Source organism: Ruditapes philippinarum, unplaced genomic scaffold (assembly GCF_026571515.1).
Source record: "Ruditapes philippinarum isolate M1 unplaced genomic scaffold, ASM2657151v2 ctg22180_1_1_1_1, whole genome shotgun sequence".
NCBI lineage: Eukaryota > Metazoa > Mollusca > Bivalvia > Venerida > Veneridae > Ruditapes > Ruditapes philippinarum.
The window spans coordinates 1-11,723 of record NW_026859902.1 but is presented as its reverse complement, the minus strand read 5'-3'; the positions used below and the strand labels follow the sequence as shown (position 1 = coordinate 11,723).

The 11,723-nt window shown below is 33.1% G+C and overlaps 1 long non-coding RNA gene across 1 annotated transcript; it reads right to left on the bottom strand.

Annotated features, from left to right (window-relative positions):
- Window positions 1-83: 83 nt before the first annotated feature.
- Window positions 84-9,384, bottom strand: LOC132758234 (uncharacterized). The gene is made up of 3 exons (XR_009629553.1): window positions 9,324-9,384; window positions 635-774; window positions 84-192 (listed from the first exon to the last, which is right to left on the bottom strand). It is a non-coding gene; the product is annotated as an uncharacterized LOC132758234 (long non-coding RNA).
- Window positions 9,385-11,723: the final 2,339 nt, after the last annotated feature.

The window sequence follows — 11,723 nt, the reverse complement described above, 5'->3', positions numbered from 1 at the left end:
TCAGACTACACAGCTTAGTCTTTGTTTTATAAGAAAAACTGAGTTCAAGCGTAAATGAACCAAGTGCATTCTAGAGATTTATTGTACTTACGACGACATGGACCGCAGTAATATTGTTTGATAAACTGAGCATCTTTCTCTGTCACACCTATACAGTCACCGTGATACCATTCTTCACAATTGTCACATGCTCTGAAATACATCAATTACATGTATACATACATATATATTGCTGAAACAATCTCATTAAAATCAGATCATCGTTTTTAGTCCATTTCTCTTCGCTAGCGATAGGTGGTTGAGGGACAGTTTAAGGTATGGTTTTAATGAGATCGTTGAAAAATAATGTAAACAAAAAATGAAACAGAATCATACAGTTGTTGTTGTTTTTTTTCTTATTACTGAGATGTTGGCAAATAAAAGAATTTGACACTGTGGTGATGATGATATTGAAGGTTTGTTCAGAAAGTTAATTGTTCAATATTGCACAGTTTTTGTGCATTGTATGATAACATAAATTACACACAGGATGCGAACCGAAACAGGTTGGACATTGATGTCAACAGCATAAAGCCTTGTTTTGAATAAAACCTTCACAAACATTTGAAGTTCAATATTATAAATGGACACTTACATCATAAAGCGTGTACCATCTGTGGATCGACATATACAATATCTAGTATCGGGGTTATCAGTGTTCTCTATTGTTTTAACAAGTTGGTCAACCTTAGCTTTCCTCTCTGGTAGAGCAAATTGTTGATTGATCTGCTTTTTCTAAAAATAGAAATAAATGTACATGTATCAGCTATATTTCTGAATGTAGAAATAAAGAACATGTATGTTAACTGCTTTTTTTAAGATTTGATATAAATATTAATAAATAAATAAAATTACATGCATTAGCTACTTTTTCTTAATAAATAAATAAATAAAGTAGATGTTCAAATGTAGGGAACTGCTTTTTCCTTAAAGCTTGAACAGATTGGAAAATTTAGTAAGTGACTATAGATAAGATATGGTGTGCCAATAAAGAAATATTTACAGTATCATGATGTTATAATATTCAATGATTTTAATCATTTCTTTTTGATCACCTTGATGAATCACATTCACTATGGGCAGATTCACTCATATGTTTAGCTTTGAGTGACACACATGTATTAGAGATCAAGTTCTATATTTATTTATGCCAGTTTTGTATACTGTGTTCCCTATATGAAATATTCATAAATAAGCATGGGCTGATCAAACAAATTCCATACACTAAAGAAAATTGTTCTAAAACCATCCAAAGAAAAAGTAGTTCTAATTTAACCAGACCTTGCACTCTTCAAATATGCTATCATTTGTAGTTTTGTCAAAGATTTTAACATTATTGTCTTGTTACCAAGGAGATACACATTGGCTTAATAGTTAAGCCATTTGGCAATAAGTACAGATATAGTGATCTAGTATTTTGTATGGAAGTCAATATACCTTTTTTTGTCTATATATATTATATATGAGGAAATAGCTCTACAGATGGCAATAAAGCCGTGTTTCAATAAGCTTCTAGCTTCCATCACAATCAAAATAAAATAAATTGGTATAAACTAAAAACAAGAGGGCCATGATGGCCCTAGATCGCTCACCTGATTTATCAAACTCATCCAAACAATAACCTAGACAAGCATTCTGACCAAGTCTCATGACAGGTGAGTCAAAAATGTGACCACTACAGTGTTAACAAGGATTATCCATATTTGAGCAGTGCGACCTAGTTTTTTACCCAGGTGACACATATTCAAACTTGACCTAGAAATCATCAAAACAAACTTTTAGACCAATTTCAAGGATACTTGGATCAAAACAGTAGCAACAAGCATTTGATAGTATTGCGGGCAATACAGTAGTCCCCTACCGGTCCCTCAAAAAGTTCTTTAATTGTCATACACTCCTGTGTATTGCCATTTATAATGAATTTGAGGATGAAGTCTGTATTTGAAAATATCAACCACAAAACATAATAAAATAAGTTTGTCTATATCACAGTAATGTGTTAAGTTTCCATGCTTAGTAAGGAAATTATGTTTATACAACCTTGTCATATTATTACGATGTGGGATTTTAAAGGGGCTACACTGAGGTCTGACGGGTAATTTGGTGTCAAAAAAAAAATGTATACAAATTCCCCACAAATCACAATATTATGACTAAAATAACAATAACTTACACTGTAACCAACCCTCTAACAACAATTATGCTAGAAAATGCATATTCACATTAGCTTTTGATGCAAAAATGAAAGTTGGTTTTCCCAGACATGTACAGAAGTTACCCACAATTCATCGGGTATAACTAAAATACGCAACGGACATTTTTGGAACAACAGAGTAAACGGGGGGTAAAAAAGTCTATTGATTTTTTCTCAACTCTCTAACCTATCATGTTTATATAACTTGAGTATAACGAAGAAAAACTGTATAAAAGATAATCAAGGTAGCAATTTCGTTGTCTTGAAAAATCAAACGCCAGCGAAGCGGTCATTTTCTAGACAAAACGGAATGATATTATATACATGTACAATTATTTTCATTGACATTTCAATTTCAATATTCTAAGGCATACATAATGCATCGGTGATATTTATACTAAAACGAGCACAGTGTAATCACACTAATAAAAGTATTTAACGCTATCTATAACGTATTTAAATCAAATACATGTAGTTAATGACATGTCTCATTTGATTTGATTGTTTGTATTTGGGATGGAGTGGGGGTTACGTCACACAAAACTATGTAGGTCATTTTGGCGACTCTTCAGTTTTACTGGTGGAGAAAGAACTCAGGTGCCCCCTTTGCAAAATTGTTTCTGGCACAAACGGGCATCTGTGTATGTAATGAGTGACGTTTCGTAGGCTATCTTGATAGGATCGTACATACACGTTCCACACACAATTACATCATATTCATACCATAGGTAAAATTAAATGCACGTTTCCTATTGTAACAATATGAAACCCCAGAAAAAAACCTATGAACTAGCTTCTGAATGTGGCATTTCTATCGTTATTCCATAAAAGCACCCCCCCCCCCCCCAAAAAAAAAAAAGAAGAATGAATACATCAATGGGCATGCTCTGGAGTGTTGGTATTTATTACCTGCAATCCAGTTACGCACTGTGCATGTATATGAATTCGATTTAACTCTGACACGTTTTCAACAGAAAAGTCTTCAAACTATGATACAATAAATGTTTATGATTCTATTAGAAACTTGTTTAGAATTTAATGATTTTTTGGTGAAAACGATATAGTTTACTTGTACTACAGATAAGATCAAAGTGCTGAAGGCACTGAAGAAAAAACGGATAAACTATCACATTTTCACTCCAGTTTCACAGGTAAATTAATTTTATATGTCGCGGTTTACATCTAAATATCAGCTAACCTTTGCTTTTTGAGACTTTTGTTTTTGAAAATAATCTAAACGAGTAAAATAAATCCTCTTTTATAGGCAAATAATTTAATAAGTAGCATCCCCGATTTCTCTTTCATAAATTGGCTTTAGCAAATTCTTTTCTATTCAAATATTAAGAACATTCTGTCAGTGACGTGTCCTCTACTTGAAATCTTCCTGGTGTGTTTTTTTCGGTAACAGGAAGAAAACAGTCTGTTCATTTGATCTTGACTGTGAAAAATCATGTTTTGTGAACCAATTTATCCTGCCGATAAAGATTTTGCAAGCAATCTGGTGGTTTATGTTCTAGTGCTTACACTTAATTTTTAATTCCAAAGAACATTTCTTAGGAGACCTTTAACGTTTGCTTACGGTATAATCACTATAATCGAAATACTTAGGAATTAATTTTAATTCCTGTTACTGTGAAATTTTTCGTTCACGTGTTTAAAATACTTAAGTAGCTCTAAAATTTTCAAAACGATATCCAGTATTTCCGAAACAATTTACAAAGGCTTTTAATACACAATCTTATAAATCTTAAAGTATTACGAGAACCACCCATTTAATCTCTAGAAATACATACGAAAAACAAGATAAATCAAAAGGCTGCAAGCTCTGTGGTATTTTCTGATCTTTGCAATATAAATCGCACTGTACAACTGTATTATTTTCCTGTATAAGTTTATTTTTATGTACTATAATTCTTCTTGCTTGGTACCAGAGTTTGAAACATTTTGCATGACTAGAGTTGCATCAAAAATCATTTATGTTAATTTTTATGACAGCCACACTTTATTCTTGCATATCGTGGCTATTTCCTTAACAAAGAAACTTTATAAAAAATAATTGCCTTGAATTGGATTTGAACCCCAGACACACTAAACGAGCGCGTTACCCTTGCACCACGGAGAAGATATACGAACAATGCCTGAATAAAATCAAGTAATACTAAATTTAGATTTTTCACTGCATTTCGGGTTAATTTCGAGGTTTTTTGTTCAAGATAAACCTGTTCTTTAACATTGATGTAAATAATTTAACAAAAATCTTCTCGCCAAAACAGTCCGACATGTATATATTCCACTACTCGACAGTCAGATTTATTTGTGAAATAAGCTCTCGACATCGCTTAAAATAGCATTTTCATTGATTAAAATGATATTCATCCGCGTAATTTGTGAATGTGCATTCATTGACAATTCTATAAGCCAAAGCTACTTTTAAACTTTGAATGCGTTGTAATTTGTTGGATACTTATAACAAAATGAAAATATTTCTTTCTTTTAAATCGGTAGTTTTCAGGTGTTTTAAGAACTGTTTGTTGTTAGTTTTGTCGTGAAACCGCTGTGTCAGAGATTGAATGTTAGCTTTGTATTTCCTAATCTTCGATCAGAAATACAAAAAGGAATGGTAACATTCAATGAATACAACACCCACACGACCAAGCAAAACAGGACCACAGCTAAATTATCAATGAAACATTAATTTCAGGCTTTCAAGTGGTAAATAAAAAGAATAAACAACAAAAATGAAAAACAGGAAGAAAGAAGAGACAAAAGTAGAGAAAAGTAAAGGTTTTCGTGCTATAAAGAAAGAAAAGCAGCGTTCTCTCCCTAACTTATTTATGCAATGAAATGCATCTGATCAATATTTAGCCATTGTAGTTTTTGAAACCAGTCACTCGTGTTTTCAAAATAGTCGGGAAATGAACCCGACTTTTTTTATCAAAACATTTACAAAACTATTAACAATGAGTATGCCATGATAAACAGGCTATAAGGAGTAAAAACAATGGTTTATATATGCATTGCCCTTTACCGTCTAGGAGTTGGAAGTATTATAAAACATAGTTTAAGCAATGGTTGTTGTATGAGGTGAGGTTAATAATATCTTACTGAATTCTTAAAGTTACTTTTACTTACCTGCCCTTCACATTTGGCTTGCTGTATCATGATTTTGTTTGTTTCGTTTAATTTGAAAGAAAGTTAGGGTTTAAAAAAACAACAACTATATAATCAGTTTTAAGTTTATTTCACTAGTCACGGCAATAACCCTGCTGTGGAAGCTCGACTATGTCGGGGGCTGCGTCATGTGAACGTTGCCGTCGCCTTGATTGTCTTTATTCCAGTTTTCCCTATTTTACTCTTATAACGCTCTCAATTTCTTTTCCACCGGGAAGCTTTCAATATATTGGTAACATTAAAGCACAGCTCAATTGACCCATCACTAGTACGGTGGCCTTCCAATAAGAAAAAATTTATCAGGATATCTGCTAAATCAATAATGATAATAACAATATTAATAGAGCCAGATTGTAACTCTTTTCCGACCTTCTTGATAATGTTTACCATGTGCATGAAACAGGTATCAATTACCTATAGTTTTGAATGTCTAGATCAAAACATAGTAATCTTTTCATCAACAAAGTTTACATCCAGTGCGGATAAATATGCAAGTATGTATGTAAAATGATAAATATTAAATTTCAGATCTATCTAGCAAAGGAGATCGATTTTTTCTTAAAGAATTTTAATTATGTGCACTAGACATACATTAGAAATATTATCTAATAAAGTTGAAGCCTAAATGTCCTATAATGAGGCCGGATTCATTCTCTATTTAGCCAGTGCTTTCAGTGCTTTGATCAGAGTTAAAGAGAAAATTCTGGAATAACATTCTGTGTGTGCGTGTGATTTTTTATGCTTACAATACTCAAATTCATGTTCGTTGTATAAAAGGTATTACGAAGTTTTTTTTCCTGAACGGGTGTCAGATAAACCAAAGTGACCTTTGAAATAGGACCCATTACACTGATTGACAAAGTAAATTTTCTTAGCCTAGATATCATGATATTTTAACCATTACAAAGTTAATACATAATATTTAATAATTACACGAAAGCTCTCAAATTAACATAGAATATTTGTAAAATTTGTGTATGTCAGTTTCGAACTCCGTACGTTTAGCTAAATTCATCATTTTAATGGAGAAAAAAACATGATTACAACAATGTAATGCTTTAAATATATTGAAATTGCTTTTGAAAGATTTTTCTCACAAAGAACATATGTGAACAACAAGAAATTTAACAAACAAACCCATTATTTGCTTTTAAATTTATGGATTGTTGGTATATTCCGGTTTCGCACTTTCGTTGCTGCCGATACACAAAAAATTCTCCGTTTCGCTTTTTAGTCATCCCGAGAATCATCACGTGACCGTTGTTTTTATTCAGATTTGCAAACTGAAAGGTGTTTAAACGCTTTTCCCACAAAATTGGAGAAAATATGTATTTCAAACGACTTGCCAATCCAAAGAACACATATCAATGTATCACTGATTCTGTTTGAATGTCCCTAACTCGCAGGTAACAAAAAAATATCGGTTCGTGAAATTTTACTTTTTTTTGTGACATTCGGCCGTACCTCAGTGGAGTACCTTTAAAGTAAATCCTATAAGGAATGAAGAAGTTGGAGTGAAAATACCAATTTCTCGAAAAAAATCTAAGTTCAAAGGGGACATAATTCTGGAAATAGTCTTGCTAGAGTATTTAACCTTCTCAAAAATGTCGAGTGATAATAAGAAACATATATATGAAGTTTGAAGTAGATACATTAGGAAATAAAGAAGTTATTTAAAAAAGACAACATTTTTTCCCCTAAAAAATCTAAGTTCAAGGAGGTAATACTGATATTTTTTGTGCCAGAGTTATAAACCTTGTCACATATGATGTGGTTGATGACCAGAAACTTATATTTAAAGTTTGAAGTAAACACCTTAAGAAATAAAGAACATATAGTGAAAAAGCTGAAAAATTTAAATCAGAATCTTGAAATTCAGGCTATTTGTTGCCATAGCAACCAGAATTTTCAACATAGGAAGAAAAGAAAAAGATGTGCATAATCTCCAGACTGCCATCTACCCATATTTCAAGTTTCATAAAAATATTTTCAGTACTTTTTGAGTTATCACTGGATCCAGTTTATGTGTTAAATTTGCCATATTTTCAGACTATTTGTTGCCATAGCAACCAGAATTTTCAACATAGGAAGAAAAAAAAAAGACGTGCATAATCTCCATACTGCCATCTATCCATATATCAAGTTTCATAAAAATATTTTCAGTACTTTTTGCGTTATCGCGGGATCCAGTTTTGTGGACGGACGGACTGACGGACTGACAGACAGACAGACAGACGGACAGACAGACAGACGGACAGACAGACAGACGGACAGACGGACGGAGGGTAAACCTAAAGTCCCCTCCGGTTAAACCGGTAGGGGACTAACTAGAGTGTTAACAAGATTTTTCTATTTTTAGCTCCGGTGACCTAGTTCCACATGCGATTTCGAACTCATCCAAGCAATTACCTATACAAGCATCCTGACCAAGTTTGATGATAATTGAGTCGAAAATGTGACCACTAGAATGTTAACAAGGTTTTTCCATATTTGGGCGGTGTGACCTAGTTTTTTTCATCCAAGATGACCAATGTTCGAACTTGACTTAGAAATCATCAAAACAAACTTTCAGACCAATTAACAGAATATTTGGATCACAAGAGTAGCCACTAGAGTGTTAACAAGATTTTTCTATTTTTAGCTCCGGTGACCTACTTTTTCATCCGAGATGACCCATGTTCAATTTCTTCCCAGCAATGACCTAGACAAGTTTCCTGACCAAGTTTGATGACAATTGAGTCAAAATTGTGACCACTAGAGTGTTAACAAGGTTTTTCTATTTTTAGCTCCTGTGACCTAGTTTTTCATCCGAGATGACCCATGTTCGAACTCATCCGAGCTATCACCTATACAAGCATCTTGATCAAGTTTGATGATGATTGATGCAAAAATGTGACCACTAGAGTGTTAACAAGGTTTTTCTATTTTTTAGCTCCGGTGACCTACTTTTTCATCCGAGATGACCCATGTTCACACTCATCCGAGCTATCAACTAGATAAGCATCCTGACCAAGTTTGATGATGATTGATGCAAAAATGTGACCGCGCTAGAGTGTTTACAAGGTTTTTCTATTTTTAGCTCCGGTGACCTACTTTTTCATCCGAGATGACCCATGTTCGAACTCATCCGAGCTATCACCTAGACAAGCATCTTGACCAAGTTTGATGATGATTGATGCAAAAATGTGACCGCTAGAGTGTTTAACAAGGTTTTTCTATTTTTAGCTCCGGTGACCTACTTTTTTCATCCGAGATGACCCATGTTCGAACTCATCCAACCTATCAACTAGATAAGCATCCTGACCAAGTTTGATGATGATTGATGCAAAAATGTGACCGCTAGAGTGTTAACAAGGTTTTTTCTATTTTAGCTCCGGTGACCTACTTTTTCATCCGAGATGACCCATGTTCGAACTCATCCGAGCTATCACCTATACAAGCATCTTGACCAAGTTTGATGATGATTGATGCAAAAATGTGACCGCTAGAGTGTTAACAAGGTTTTTCTATTTTTAGCTCCGGTGACCTACTTTTTCATCCGAGATGACCCATGTTCGAACTCATCCGAGCTATCACCTAGACAAACATCCTGACCAAGTTTGATGATGATTGAGGCAAAAATGTGACCTCTAGAGTGTTAACAAGGTTTTTCTATTTTTAGCTCTTGTGACCTAGTTTCTCATCCGAGATGACCCATGTTCGAACTCATCCGAGCTATAAACTAGATAAGCATCCTGACCAAGTTTGATGATGATTGAGGCAAAAATGTGACCGCTAGAGTGTTAACAACTAAATGTGAACGGACGACGGACGGACGACGGACGACGGACAATCATCGATCCTAAAAGCTCACCCTGAGCATGCTCAGGTGAGCTAAAAATATGTTTATTTCTTTGGCTTAATGTGCCAGTTTACATACCTTCTGCTGCTTGAAAAACTCTTCAAAAGATCCTTGAAACTGAAATCAGATTACAATTATTTGATTCTTTACTTAAACATTACTTGATTGTTCTAGTTTACAATTGACTTTATACAACTTTTTATTGAATTGTATAATTGGTACATGTAGGTTGAAACTTATGGAAATATAATTTATTCAGTTTGGAGGCACCTTCTTGGTAAGAATACTGAATAAGGATCACAAGTTAGAGGCATACCCCAAGTATCAGTAATTGTGACCGAGTGGCCCAATAATAATACATTGTACATAGTATGAATGATGTTATTTGAGATATTCAAAACAACAGCATACTGATATTGTTAAAAAACCTAAATGTATAGCATACACCCCTAGAAAAATCGTTCATCATGATTTACCAGTCAAATCAGTCCATCAATGCTTTAAATCTGAATTGTTCAAATGAGCTACCTTCCAATAAAATTATTTGTCCATGCGTATCTGATAACAAATTTTGATTATCTTTTTTAATCTAATTTGTATCACACAATGTCAACAGCCTTGCAGGTCAGATCAAGCCCACAGATTGATCAGTTATTATCAGCTGTCAATGAAAAAAAAACTTTTAATTAAGAAATAATATATCCAAAACTGTGATTTTATTGCTCAATAACATCACTGTTTGGAGTTCAGATGCGGGGAATTATATCACATAAAAGTGATATAATGATGCGCATCTGAACGACAAACAGTGATGTAATCAAGCAATAAAATCACCGATTTGGATATATTATTTCGATTCTAACACGACATCAACAAATAAATGCTGCCCGTTTTGTGTCCGTTCTTATTGTCAGCGCGCCACATTTTTAGTGGTTACGTCACGTTAAGTGGGAACAATAATGTTATTGTCAACGTCTAGTGATGTCATTTAGCTGCAAATTGATATAGCCTGGAACCCCGTTGTATCGATCTATTTACACATAAATCACAACTGCAGTTATAAAAATTAAATCATCCTGAATCTTTATTTTGTTTAATTTATTTTGATCCTTTTGTCATGTACTCAACATCACTAATTCCGCGTCATCACTTATTTCACGGTAATGGCATATTTTCATGTTACCAGTGTTAAATTTGGTCAGAAATGACATATTTCATTCAAACACCTAAACAACAAAGTTTTTGTACAATATATTTTAAATCTTTAGATTTTGATGTAAAACAGAACAAGATTTTACAAATTTCTGTAAAAAGCAACAATAGTCCGTTAAATTTGTGCATACGTCTGAAACATATACGTCTGAAACAATCATCATTTTCTAAATGTTCTTGTTTGTTGAAAAAATAATTTTTGAGTTACAATGTACAAATAGTTTTAATATTTAAAATTAAGCAAAATAGCATGTAGAAATTTTAACTGAAACATGAAAAAAATGAAATAAAACACCATTACCGCCATTTATATGATGACAAAATTGTTTTCAAAATGGCTGACATATGGTCTACGTCTTGCCCATTTAAACTGATTTTGGCTGAATATATTGTTGTTTTCTTGTGTCATACAGCAGAAAATACCACTATGTTACAGCTTATGACAATTTTTGTACCATTAGTAATTATGTTTCATGTGTTGCTCTTTCTTGTTTCAAAGCATTAAGTACCATGAACTAAGAGAAGCACAGTATAATATTTACATGGCAAACATCACTGATATATAGCTTTTAGCTTTGGAATATACAGATATTTACAGACATGTCAAAAACGTTGAAGAATTAGGTCACGCCATTGTGTGAATCGCTCAATTAGTCAAAGTTTGGGAAGCCTGAACCATCTTTATGTTAGATTTTTTCACTTAATAACAAACAAAGATGTCTGTTTTAAAATGTCAGCATTAATTTGGGAACATTTATTAGACAGTAAATGTACTTTTGATAAGAACACACTATTATATGTCTATTTATTATCTACAATGTCTTGCGGCACTGGAAACACATTTTTGACCATTTTTAAGGCACAAAAACGAATGTGAAAGATTTTCGTGACAGTGTTGTTAATGTTAACAATCAGTAGGTGGGGCATTTTGCAAGAAATCAAAAGATTTGTAAAAAAGATCGATACAATGAGGCCATCCTTAAAAAAATGTTTGTTTGCAGTAACGCGACCTACTCACAAAATTTGCCCCTACTCAAAAGGTTTTTTTCATGGTCTGGATAAAAAAAAAAATTTTTTAATCAGAAAATTATGCCTTGTGCTTTGTTTTTGTTCTTTTAAAGGTTAATAGAAGAAATAAAATGTATGTATTATTTAATTAGAATTCATTTATCAATTTATCAATTGTTACCAGATTATCAAAGCATAAATTGTCCAGCATTTTTGAAAATTCCATGTTTATTTGGGAGTGCAGTTCAATAATAATAA